This window comes from Hyposmocoma kahamanoa, unplaced genomic scaffold (genome assembly GCF_003589595.1).
Source record: "Hyposmocoma kahamanoa isolate Upper Pololo Valley unplaced genomic scaffold, ASM358959v1 80, whole genome shotgun sequence".
In the NCBI taxonomy this organism is placed as follows: domain Eukaryota; kingdom Metazoa; phylum Arthropoda; class Insecta; order Lepidoptera; family Cosmopterigidae; genus Hyposmocoma; species Hyposmocoma kahamanoa.
The window spans coordinates 4862630-4874874 of NW_020654051.1; positions in this window are offsets into that span (position 1 = coordinate 4862630).

Here is a 12245-nt window from a genome sequence, read left to right on the forward strand (position 1 = left end):
GTGATACATTGTTTTTTGAAATGGGTATACTGAATAGTCGTTGATTACGCACAGAGATTTAGATCTCATAACCTCCGGTTAAAAAACCGACCTCAAAAGTCATTCATCCCCTAGTTTACCACCCTTAGAGGTGGAATATTTTCTTCAAATTTAAATGGGACCACTTCTGAGGTACCCTCTTTCTAATAAAAAAAGAATCGTCAATATCGGTTCACAAATACCGGAATAATCGCGTAACTTACATACAAAAAAAAACATACAGACGAATTGAGAACCTCCTCCTTTTTTTGAAGTCGGTTAAACATATACAGGTCAGATTTTTTTAGTATATTTATATTAATGCATCGCTGTTGCTGTTCTTGATTATTCTGCTATAGTCCATGACCACTTCTCATATTAACATTACTTGCTTTGTGTGTACTTTTTATATTGTGTATCAAAACAGTGACCGGAAAGCATTGACTTACAAATAAATGGACGACGGGTCTAATACAAAAACCATGAAAAAAACGTCCCAAGTCAACCTATTCCAAATTTAAATTGTTATGTCATCGCAGTATCGCGCTGTCCGTAGAACAAATGAAGACTAAAGCGGAGTATCGCGCTCTGTGCGGACACTTTTTAGCGCGGACCCGACGTCCATATAATTGTAAGTCAATGCCGGAAAGCAATAATTTTACAGTTGCTCGGAACACGTGTGTATGAAGAATGATCCAGGCAGACCGCAGTCGTGAGTATTAAAATGAAAGGCGAACTGCGGGTGGCATAAAAATACAAATTTATTTTCTGCACAGAAACGTGAGGCTTGTTTTTAGGCTCCCAAAGGGTTGTAAAATATTTTATTATATTATATAAAATGCGTACATTATTGTACCTTTAAAACATTTAATTTAATGTTTATTCAAAAAATTCTGGTAGTAATTTTATTAGTATTTATATTATTAATATCGCTAGGCAATAGATAGATAACCCGGTCTTCGGTACTTTGCCTTTTTTAACCGACTTCAAAACAAGGAGGAGGTTCTTGATTCGAACGGGATAACTCTTATACTCTGATGACTCTTTTTTTGTTTTTTTTTTATCAGTTTAAATTTGAAGAAATTATTCCACCTCTAAGAGTGGCGAACTAGGAGATAAATGACTTTTGAGGTCGGTTTTTGTAGTACTTTGTACTGATTATTATTATTAGACATTGTTTGGTTTAATTTGGTTTTAGGGTCCACTGAAAACACAGCGTTACCGCCTTTTCCCGGTGGTGACATTAGCTGAGTGGATCCTATTATATACGCCAGAGCCGCATACATGACATCTACTTAGTACAACAATAGTGTTGAGTAGCTTTGTGGCCTCTTAATTATTTTATTACTAAGATTTTATTTTTAATTAATTTTTGTTTAGTTTTTTTTTGTTATTCTATTTTCTGTTTGTTTTAGTTTTAATTTAGTTCTGTGTTATTTTTATTTCTTTACTTTTTATTTCTTACTGTGTATTATTGTGTTGTGGTGTTATGTAATAAATGGATTCTATTCTATTCTATTCTAGTTGCCATACTTGGCTGAGGTCAGAAGTGTCTGAATATCTAAATGCCCTAATATCCCATAATTTGTACTCTAATACGTTAATTATAGTATAATGTATATATGTATAATATATAATAATGTATATATGTAAAATGTATGTGGTATATACCAACAAAGACATTTCGACGAGATGGTCTACAAGGGCGAACTAGACGTGTCGTCGAAGACGCAAACCTGGGCTATAGGCACTACCGTTGACCAATACTAAAAAATATATATTAGGCAACATCACATATGTTGCCCTGATCCCAAAGTAAGTAGCTAAAGTACTCGTGTTATGAAAATCGGAGATAACAACGGTACCACAATTATTCAGACCCGGGACAATAAAGAAAACTTAGTTTTTTTTAGACTGACCCAACCGAGGATTGAACCCGGGACCTCAGAGATGGCGACACTATGAAAACCGGATTTTATTATTATAATATCAAGTGAGGGGATAAACAAGTCGTGCGCCTGAAGCTACACGCCTATCCATAACAGAGCTTTAAATCGCAAAGATCTGACGGGCACTGCCACTGCGCCTGTCACCCTTTTTTTTTTACCTGAGACCTAAGTTGACAAGTCCCATGTGCCTGTAATTTCACCACTCGATCACGGAAGTAGTTATATATATCGTCATATAAATATTGGCACCTGACGGCCTTTCCCTCTCGATAGTTGTCTGCCATCGGTTGAGTGTAAGAATACAATGTTAACATTGCTGATGATGTTTTGCCGCCATGGCCACTCGTGTATTCACAGTGAGGATCGAATATCCTGACATGCAACATTAAATAGTGCCATCCGCTGTGACAAAATCAAGATGCTCGAGCCTACAGGTACATAAGAATAACTTGACGATATGACCGTTGGTCCGTGGAAATGCGGGGTTCGACTAGGGGACAACTAGTATGGTTTCCGCCGCTAAACCAGACGTGACTGACAAGAGCCTCAAATGCGCCAATTTCGGTCTGTGCCTCAGCTTTGTATCGTTTTTAGTGGAAACCAAAGGCGGGGGAGAAGTTCCTCTCCAAGAGCAAAAGGCAGTCCACCAAAGCTCTCAAGGCCCTATCACGTGAAACTCGATGAACCATTTATATTCTTAATCAGCATTGTTAAGGGTACGAGTCTTTTTTATTTCATCTATAGTAGGATATTTAAACATTGTTATTTCCTTTATTTACTACCACGTAAATACTTTTTACTTACGTAAATAAAATAAATACAATCACAACTTTGAAATTTCTTGCGAATTTCAGAACTTGGTTCGGGTTAAATATGACGAAGTTTAGTGTTTGAAAATAGTTCGTCTTTAAATTCAAAGTTTTGTTATTAAAATAGCAAATCACGAAAATTGTATCGAAAATAACGATTCTAGTTTAAAATTTCTCAAAAACTTGACAACTTACTTCGAGTTAAATAGTGAAATTCAGTCTTTGAAAACAGTTCGTTCGTCAGTTAAAAGATAGTTCCTTTATAAATATCGCATCCCTACAAATAAAGATCTGAAACATCGCATCATTAGCTATAAGGCAATGGACGAATGATCATATATCAAATATTCTTTAGAACGAAGATAGTAGAGTTTTTACCTCAACACTATACATGATCTAGCCACACAAGCAAGCAGTACGGTTATATCATAACTCATTTTAAATCATCAGTTATCAAGGGTCGACACTTCGAGATCGAGTGTCGGGAGAGTCCCGCAAAAGAGGGCATCGTAACGGATTGATAGCTTCCTTTCAAGATTTATGAATTCATCACGACACAGATGGGTCTCTTGAATTGACTATGCCCAATAATATATATATGCTGAATAAATATTATTTTGTTCGCAATTTTTTGTGTCATCTTCAATATTTCTCCTACTTATTTATCCGCTCACGCGATGCGCTCATCCTACCGCAAAATGGCGGCTATTCGGTTTCGCAAATTAGAAAAGGATTCAGTTTAAATACAAGTTTTTATAAATAAAAATTGTTATTCTGCATTGCTAAATAAATACCCTCCATACTACAACAAAATCATCTCAAATAAAATGCAGTATACACCGCAAATCTTGCACTTAAAAAGCACTAATGAAATTTTTGGTGTACTTGGGTAAATATGATAATATTCCGTTTGAGCGGTTCTAACGTTTACCATGAATTTACTCCTTAAAGTATAGTTTATAAACATTTATATTCAGGGTAAACTTAAAAAAACGCTACTTACGGTATGTTTTCAATAAATAAACACCGAAATCGCCAGCCCAAACAATAACACACACGATTGTTGTGACGTATTTTTGAAGATGTTTATTTTTTTTAAATGACAGACCCAGGCATTAAAAACTTTATGGTTTGCTAGAGTAGTTACCGAAATAGCAATTAGTATTAGTTCTTTTACCTGTTATAACTTCGATATCCGATAAATCGGTATAAAATCATCACCGGCACCTCTAGGTGTGGTATGCGTCTACGGCTGCATGTATTGCGTGAGTGGTTAAGAGCTTGGCTCTTGTTTGTGGAATAATCACCAATCAAGTAAGTCTGATCAGTGTCCTAATTTTGTTTTCCTGATACGACACGACATTAAACTTTTTAAATAACTTCGATCTTTCTTTGCCTCTCTTTCCTTCAATCTTCCGTCTCATTCTATTCTTTATTATCTACATCGCATTAAATAAGTTAACACTACAATATACTCACTAGCTTAATATAAAAGAAAAGAAAAGATATCTAGCGCAGCTCCCTTGGGAATCGTATCCAGGAAGCTGGTAAGGTTTCCTCTTTGTTATGTTGTGTCTATGCAGTAATTAACTCCAGATAACTATATTCAGGAAGACACCAGTCGTACTCGATAAGATATTATTAACTTCCTACTTATCCAAAACTTCTGTTTACTTTACCCAAATATCATAAAATTTTGTGAAATAAATTATGTTTAAGTGAAATTTTGTAACTCTAACTAAATTTTGTATAAAAAACTAATTTTAATCGTAACATCTTTAGACCTCTCTTCTGAAAAGAAATAATTTTGCAAATGTGGCCTTATTACACCAAAAGCGCGATATTCGAGAATTTTCTAACTAATATAAGCAATAGTAAATAAATTTGCATTGAATTGATGATTTTTTTGTGAAATTACTCCAATAGTTTGTTATAATTAATAATAGAAAGATCGAACTTTCAGAAAAATTTCCTTCGATCCCGCCGGATTCGAACTGACGTCTTCTAATAAACCGTGTCAGACGTTATGCCAACAAAGCCACGAAACGAACCAGCCGACATCACGAATTTTTCTATGTGCTTATTGTCGGATTTTGTATTTGGTTTTCAATACTTTTTAGCCGCAGCGCCATCTATGAGAAATCTATGAAAGTTCGTCATCCTGTTACGTAACTTTACAGCTACCAGGCCTGGCTAGAGATGTCGCTATTAATTGTATTTTTAGGCATTGTTTGTCTTTGGATAATCAATATAAACAAAATCGCAATAATTCCTAATGTTTGTGTAGCAGCCAGAGACGTGCCAGAATGTCTAATCCTCTACCGACATTCAGGCCCGTCTTAGTGCTAGCAAAAGTAACAACCATGCCTTGTGAATCAGCATAAGACACACGTACCAAATTAGTATAAATAAGTAGCTCAAGCAAAATATACACATTAATATACAGTCATTTACCAACCCACGACTCGTCTATCATTCTCCACCAAACTACCATGGCGAAGTGGTGACCACCAACACCTTTTCACCTGTGCCATGGTAAACTGGTGACCCCGACGAAGAACAACCCGACGATGAAGAATACCCCGACTGGAAGAACAATACCCCGACTGGAAGAACAAAACCCGACTGGAAGAACACAGCCCGTCTCATATAGTGGACTCCGACATGGCAACCCTACCCAGTGCAAAGGGTTTGCCCGCTTAGTAAAAAAGAAAAAGCGAAAACTATAATCGCTCAACTTCTGCTGATAATTATCATAATCGTCGCTATCACTGTTGCTATTTTCTTCACGTCTTTTTTATACATCTACAACACCGCCAACTCCAGTTTCCTCAAAATCAACTAATCGCACCAGAAGCATGGTCGCCGCACGCCCTCCGTCCTACAGTCGCACAACCGCGCCCGCAAAAGAGACGCCCTTGACGCTACTTATTATATAAACAAGGAAATACCGAGGTCAATGTCAGCACTACAACTGATTAGAACAGCAACATCGTATTACAACTGGAGACCTTGACACTGGACAGTTATGAGCTACAACATAAACAAAGAATACCGCTGACGCAGCACTCAACGAAATATGCTTCATTCAGTAAATTAATAGTGTTAAAACAGACAAGCAATTTGAAATCACGTCGTGTTAACAGCGACCATTTACATATTTGACATTCACGGCACAATGAGAAATCAAACATTACGGTGACATTTTTACGTGGACTGTCGCATCGCAGACGCATGCTCGCCATAATACGAGCAGAAACTAAGGATATCCACGGATATAAAAGTATATACACGACGCAAGTTGATAAACTAAGTTAAAGAGCAGTCAACGCCAGTAACGACAGTCAAAAAAGCATCAACAAAATTACACGTCACAACGACCAACCGGTCACATCCTACGGGAAATCAACAAAATTACTGAGACACAATGACCAACCGGTCACATCCTACGGAAAATCAACAAAATTACTGCGACACAACGACCAACCGGTCACATCCTACGGGAAAACAACAAAATTATTGCGACACAACGACCAACCGGTCGAAGCCTACGGGAATGAATCCCTTACAGGCACAAAAATCGACAGGAACGACAAAAAACCAACGAACCAAGAAGGTCAATTGTGCACATTGTCACAAGTATCCAGTCTAATTTAAAAAAAATTAATTCGTCCAACGTCACCATTAAAAAAACCGTCCATTGTCGCTCAAGTCAAATCCAAGTGCAAATAATTTTATCTGTAACTTATTCAAGTGTCTATGTATAACACAAAGTTTATTTCATGTTAAATATTATTTATTATTAAGTTTTTGTAATATCGTTTGGTACGTTAAGTTGTTCTTGTGCTAATTTTTCTTTTTTTTTTCTTTCTTTTGACGGGGAGTACTGTAGCAGCCACAGACGTGCCAGAATGTCTAACCCTCTTCCGACATTCAGGCACATCTTAGTGCTAGCAAAAGTAACAACCATGCCTTGTGAATCAGCATAAGACACACGTACTAAATTAGTATAAATAAGTAGCTCAAGCAAAATATACACATTAATATACAGTCATTTACCAACCCACGACTCGTCTATCATTCTCCACCAAACTACCATGGCGAAGTGGTGACCACCAACACCTTTCACCTGCGCCATGGTAAAGTTTGATAGGTATGATTTCTTACTTTAGATGAACTCAATAATAGAGAAATATTATAAGCTTATCTTTTTTTTATAATATCAAGTGGCGGGACGAAAAAGTCGTGTGTGTGCGTGTTACACGCCCGTCCATAACAGTTGCAGCGCCACTCAGAGCTTTAAATCGCAAAGGTCTGAGGGCATTGTTACTGCACCTGTCACCCAGTGACGTAAGTTGACAAGTCCTATGTGCCTGCGCCCTTAATGCTGACAGTAAGGTGGCAGTACTTTCCTGGGTGAACTCTTTCACATAGATATTCAATTAGAATGTTCCTTGATAAAAATGCATTTTAGTAGCAACATTTTAAAATAACATGGCAGACAACCACACCAATTACCTAGTCTCAAACTAGGGAATTCCTTTACTATGAGTAGCAAAGCAACGGAATCCACTCCTGGGCACTATCCAGTTCAATCCCAAATATAGTTCTACTCTATTGATGTATATACAGGACATCTTATCCTGCGCCCGCATTGCGTCAAATATTATTTGTAATAGACGAATAAATCATAAAGATGATACCTTTTATTTGAGAACCTTCACGCGATGTCTGCCACTTTCGGTTCTTGAGATTTTCAAGAAAATTGATTTTATCATTATCCGTACACGAAAGGAGCCTCCCCACTTCATGTACTTTCGGCACACGCTGGGCAAAAGTTGTGGTGAGTAAGGTACTCACAATGATGGCAGGCATTATAGTGTATACCATCGATACGATAATAATCTCTGTACAAAGTACTAAAGACACCGACCTCAAAAGTTTGTGGAGTCACATCTATTTTATTGTCATGCCAAGTATTATTGAAATCTGTTACCGTAAAGTGCGCAAAACCGGATTCATCATCTAATTTGCCACTATACGGGACTTAATACAGGAGATAATAAAAATCGGTGGTCTCTGCTTAAAGTATATTGAGAGAAAAACGCCTTTAATTAGAGCACAATAAAATGAACCCTTAAAATAATTGCTCCTTGTAAAATTTAGGCGCTATTTATTAAAATAAGCCCTCACGCGTGAACCGCCGGCCGTTGCAAGCTTGCCTTTCAACCAGTAATACTTGCTTCAGGAAGTGCACAAATTTTTGAAAAGCATCTTTTTAGAATTCCTGTAGAAGTTTTGATATCGACCACTCTATTGACGCCATCAGTACCAGGAAACACAGCTACAACTCGAGAATTATTCATTAGTCCTGACTTCTTTACATGCTAAATAGATTCAACGTGTTACGATATTCCAAATACCCTATCAGTTAAAAGACCTGGAACCCAATTCTAATTCGTGCTCTTATCAAAATTCGAGATTTTCATTACAACGCTACGTAGATACAAAGCTATTAGAGAAACCATACTCTAAAGGTCAATTAACCTAAAACTTGTAATAAACACTCTTCAAAGCAAAATATAATGAAACAAATATACCTTGGTTAACCGTAGAAGAGGATGAAACCCGAAATCCTTGATATTTTAAACAGCTTCTCAATTTAGAATTCAAAATCCTTTCAAAGCAATCGGGTAATCTCGTGCTCGAGAGATATTTTGGTTCCTTTGATCATGTTTTGTTACAAAATTACAAGTTTGTGTTCTATGTTTCTAAAGCTAAACGAACAGTTGTTGGCCGCATTTAATCAATAAAACATTTTATGCTTGAAAATGGGACATAAAAGTTGGAAAATGTACCAACACGGACTAGCTAACTAGGATCTCTTTAAAGATGCCGTGGTCAAGGCTGACTAATATCATATATTGGACATAATATAATATTGCAAGCCAAAATATCTGAATTAACGTAGACCGAACGTCTTTCACAATTTACGGGAAAATTAAAACGAAGTTTTAAACATTAATTGTTTTAGATCCAATTCAAAAAGTTACGAACAAAATTATTATTGTATTTAATTGGATTACTTAACTTTGAATGTACGAAAACAAAACAACCAAACGCAAAAACACAACTTTGGTTTTGAAAGAAAATGGTGACATAAAATTACAGTACTTGAAAAAGGCGAAAGTATCAAGAAAAAACGACATGTACGATGAGACTGATGGGAGTGGAGAAGACGAAAGAGGTTTGTCAAGGGCGTAGCAAGTGGAGATGTATAGTCTCTGCCTACCCCGCTGGAAGACAGGCGTGATAATGCACATACATGTATGTAAAAATACGATACGTAAGCTGAAACTTATGTTAGTTACAAAATATTCAAATTTTCACTTCAAAAAGGAAAAGTATATCTTATCCTGTAGCTAGCTGTATCTACGTACCTACTTTCTATGTAAGTACTCACGTCATTGTGAACTGCATTGTTAACCAGGCGTTACGAATTAGGCATACTGCCAATGATGTTCATTAAATGTCGTGTTTTCTAACAGAATATAATAGCTTAAATTTTAAGCTTTGTCGTTGGGTGGTTCCGTGGTAACAAATTCACTTTCAGAAATGCTATTAGACTTTTAAGCAAGGGCTTTACACGACTCTAGTTATGGGTATGCAAAACAGAAATTAAGAAAATAATTTTGGCTAAACATAAAACGAAGTTCACAAAATCGTTTTCCATTACACGAATTTCCTCAATTTGCTAAAAGTAAAATTTGATATTTTCAGCTAAAATTTTAGCTTACTAAGTTGGGTGTATGTAATAATGTGCTTTCGGTGTTTTGGTTAAGTTTAGGAAATGTACTCGTACGTTTTTGCTTAAGTTTATGGACCTTAACGATTCGAGAAAATAATATCCTAATTTTACCATTGACATGAACATTCAAAGCTGCCGACAGGCAGAGAATGGACGCCTTTAAAATGTGGTGCTGGCGTAAAATGTTAAGAATACTGTTTCGGTCACGTTGTACGGAGAGGTGCTGTTAACCTGGAGCGTTTGATGGTAACAGGGAAGCAGGAAGTACAAGTCAAATATTAATGTGATAATCCTATGTTAACGATAATGCATTGACTCGTTGAACAGGCTGTAGTTGGGCAGTTGGTCTAATGATACTATCCCATGACGTTGAAAACCATCGTAGTATTGAAGATCTACGATCGTCTTTTTGATCTGGGTGTGATGTCCTCGTAGTTTGAGACCAGGCAAATGATCAAATTGTCTGGCACATTTGATTATTTTTAATTTGCTGATTTTGATGAATATTAATACAATTTTGGTATGTAAATTTAAACCTCTATAAATTAAAATTAAATTACGTATGCAACGTATGAAAATTGCTGTAATATTTTACGTTTTATGATCTAATGGACCGACCCATAAAATAATAGTACAGACTGTAGAGCAGAAATACCTACACAGTTAACAAACGTAGAAATCACTGAAATGAGTGGAGGAACAGAGTGAAATTGTAAGAAACCGAGCACGTAACAGGGGTTCGTGGTCTTTGACTACCCCATTTTGACGCATTTGTAAATATATATGTGGGATAGTCAAAGAAAAGGGTTAAGTGAAAAGTTATTTATTCTTACTGCTTCTGCATAATTCTCTTTTATTAATTTTGATCTCACTCTTGCACACACCTTCCCTCTCACTTTCGCGTTTGGATACGTTCACCCGTCACCATATACACAATTGTAAAAATTCAAAAAAGATATTCCAGCACTCTGGGCCCAGCTTAAAAGTCATTTCTCAGTTCCGTTTCATCTCAATTCATAATAATTAAGAATAGCAAAACATGACGCACTGTCGCCGCGCTGCCCGTTTATATGTAAATCTTGTATTGTAAATTGTACTTTACGCTATAATACACACGGCCGAATTTCGAAGCCAAAGTTTGTGTATGTGACCTAGGACCTTGCTACAAGAACCCGCAGTTTTCGGAACTTACGTGCGAAATTTAATTTAAAATTTGCCACGAGCTTTTTGGTGAAGGAGAATGTCGTGATGAAACTTGCACGTCCAAGAAGAACAAGCCTCGGAAAACTTATGATGTCTCCAACCCGCATTGGGCCTACATGGCGGACTGTGGCCAAAAACCTCGACCGAGGAGACCCGTCTCCAGCACGGGACGTGTAAATGTGATGATGGTGATCTCTGTGCTCTACCATAGGGATGGTACGTGTGTAATTTCCATATAAAGAGTCATCTATAGCTTAGAAATGCATAAACACATAAACGTACAAATATATAGATTATATAATAACATAAAGCTTCGTTTCACGTTCTAGATTCTCTGTCAACTTCCACAGCAAATGCAATAATTCTACGAGAAACTTCCAATCGAAACCACATCTTTTCAAAGTTCGGACGAATCGTATGATTCAAAACTTGTAATCCACTTGGAAAAAGAAAGGTTTTTTAAAGATTTGAAAATATGTGAAGAGATAGAGAAAAAGTTTTGCGCCGTATCTACGTATCTACTGGATTCATGATCTGATATTACGACATACGTTAGACTGCTACTGAAAAGAATGTCACGTGTTAGAGAAATGCATGCGCGAAAGAATCACTTTTTCGACAGAAGCCAAATTTGTGGAAACAAAAGAAAGTCACGTGTTGGAGACGCAGACATTGACGACGCAGAGTTGAGACGGAACCGTCTTTTCAGACAGGCGTGTCGCTTACCACCAGACACACGACTTCTTCGTGCGTCACTTAGCCATTATAAATCTCTTTTAAAAAATAGACTGTAATCACACAAGTAACTAGCAAGTGAGTCAAGAACCGAATCAGAACATCAAATAAAAAACTTCTCTACAAACGTTTTTATAATTAATATTTCGTAGCCTTGGTACATTTTTTTTAATATCGCACACACTCAATATAGCCCCGCACTAGGGAAACCCTGTGTCGCGGGTGCCATAGACACACACATAGACAACCATAAATTGCACCCAAACTCACGAGAGAAATAAATGTAGGTCATCCAAATATTTTATATAAACGAACCTGGGACCTCTGCGTGGCAGCCGCATGGTATGGCATGGTAACCGTTCGGCCACGGAGGCAGTTAATAATAATAATAGTAATGTGGTGTAAGACACAATTACGTCTTACAACATTATTATGATCATATGTCAAAAGTGGTTGTGACACATGAAGTCATAAAAATAACATAAACGACATGAAACAAATTATGTGCATGTGCATAGTATATGCAGTCCAGTGTCAGTGTATTTATTCATAAAAAATTTATCGACAAATTTCATTAGTAGAACCTTTAAACTCTCTCCTCAAAATTTTACAGATGACACTGATGTCTTTACAGAATTCCAATGTACACTACTTAGTCCAAATTAATTTTTTGGTTATTTTCTGTTCTTAATGTAAACAGTCTTGTTGTATTAACCTTTTGTG